Below are 2,282 nucleotides of genomic sequence, written 5' to 3'. Positions count from 1 at the left end.
GTGGAGATTAGCCTTTCTCTCCTGCAGGGAGCAGTTTTGATCACTGCTCTCTCGTCATGTCGTGCTCGTATTCCAAAACAAAATCTGCGCTCTTCCTTTCTTCTGTCCATCAACAGCTAATCCACGGGCAACATTCTGCTGACGTCAAAACCATAAAAAGCGTCCTGTCCTCGCTTCTGCCTGCTAGAACCACCGGAGTGAGAGGAGGCTCTGCTCGGTTGGAACCATGGAGACACTTTTGGACCAAGGCTAAACCGAGCTGAACTGCAAAGCTGCTGCTAGGGTGGAGAGTAGTTGTCGCTCTGGTTTAAAACGTTCACGGTTCAGTGCCCCCACGGAAAACTTGTGCGTGATAACTATGCACTTAGCTTCACACAAACACCAGTCATTTCAATGCACTGTGTTTCATATGGTCGTTAAATTTGACTGCATCAGTGATGTCCCTCTGGGACCCCTAAGCTCGGGGCTCTAGGCACATGCATGCCTGCCTGCCTGCCTTCGACAAATTGATGGCTGACTACTGTCAGGAGAAAGAGTGCCCCAAATGGGACACTTCAATTAAAAAATTTAAATATGGACATTCTGACTAATAAGGAACTGTTGGCAACTTTACCTCAGCTTAGAATGCAGTGGGTGTCTGTCTTTTCTGCTCATATTCAGCCTTTGATGCATGATGCTAATGTTTACTCACAATACTAATGCTACCGTTACTCTCAGGCTCTTCAGGAGTGGAAGAGCCAAGTTGCTGGCTGACTGCTGCCAACTAGTGGTCAGAGGCTAAACTACAGCATAAAACTGAACTGTTGGCAGGGAAGTTGACATTTTAAACCTTAATTAAAAATCAATACAGGTCTTTAGAGAATTGATACAGTATTGGGAAATGAAATATCATGGTATTTCAGTGAATCAATATTTATTTACACCTATATTAATAAAAGACGCCTAGAACAGTTAGGTTGCAAGTAGTCTATCCAGGAAAATTGGAGGTGCTGTACAAGGTGAAAAAAATGTCCCAGCCAAGATGTACTGGAGAAAGACTCAGGAGTTATAACGTAAAAAATGCAGTAAACATCAAAGGTAAGAAAATGAAATAGCCGCATGTAAAGTGGCATTCACAGGGAAAAAAAGGCAGAGACAGAATTGGAAATGGCAAAGATGAAAAAATGTAAAAAAAAAATAAATTGAAGTGGCATAGCTGAAGGAATGAGGTCATCAGAAGTTTATTGCTGATGGAAAAAAATAAAAGATAATGTTAGAACAGCCAAACTGAGATGGTTTGAACATGGAGGCATAGTTGGTATAATGATTTAATGATTTTAATAATGCAGCTGGCAGTAAAAAGACAGAAAAAGAAGGTAACAGAGGACATGTGGAGCAACCTATTTTTAAAGACCTACGTATATCTATTTAAGACATTAGGACCTCAGAAAGACCTTATACATATTCCCATTGTTTCAACTCTGTGGTGCACACATTGACAGGGTGCTGAAGATGACATGGGCCAAGGTGGACATGTACAGTATAAATGGGCTTGGATCCCGGTCATAACTGCTTCACAGATGTAGTATCTTTTTTTAAGTCCATAAGTTATCTATGTTCTTAATGTTACATAAAACATAATTTAGAAACGGTCCTTTGTATTTATATAAGAATAATTTGTTATGAAACATTTTCCAATAAAAAAATATTGACAGAAATTGGCCCTTAGCTTGGACCAAGTTTTGATTTTTGGCCACCTTGTGTAACTCACTTTGACACTTCCGATCCAAAATGATCTAGTTCACTTGAGTTTCATTTTCATTCACCCCATCATTAATCTAAGACAGTGAAGTTAAAACCATATTCATAAAATTCCCTGTATTAAACACAATCTAATAAGTCTTTCTAGACAGACTGTATTACTGTGGTATGATATGAGAAAGGCCTAACAGTATTATAAAATGGATACATCTCCCATCCCTGCTGTACAAGTGGTTGTATACATTTTTTCATAAACAGTTCAGGTTATACAAGCATTGGTGTGCTAATTCAAAGTTAGGAGATTTCTTGTCATAACAGTTAGTTTGTGAAGTGGATAAGCCTGTGCTTGGCATTGCTTTGAGTGAGGCTTATGTCATCTCATATTTTCACATTTGACAAATTTACAGCAGCTATTATTATTTTGATCGAAACATTGGATTTAAGGTTTCCAGAAAGTTCTTCAGTTAAGCTTGATGTAGTGTGTGTGTGTGTGTGTGTGTGTGTGTGTGTGTGTGTGTGTGTGTGTGTGTGTGTGTGTGTGT

The sequence above is a fragment of the Austrofundulus limnaeus genome, unplaced genomic scaffold (assembly GCF_001266775.1).
Source record: "Austrofundulus limnaeus strain Quisiro unplaced genomic scaffold, Austrofundulus_limnaeus-1.0 Scaffold821, whole genome shotgun sequence".
NCBI lineage: Eukaryota > Metazoa > Chordata > Actinopteri > Cyprinodontiformes > Rivulidae > Austrofundulus > Austrofundulus limnaeus.
Note: the sequence above shows the minus strand (reverse complement) of the source record.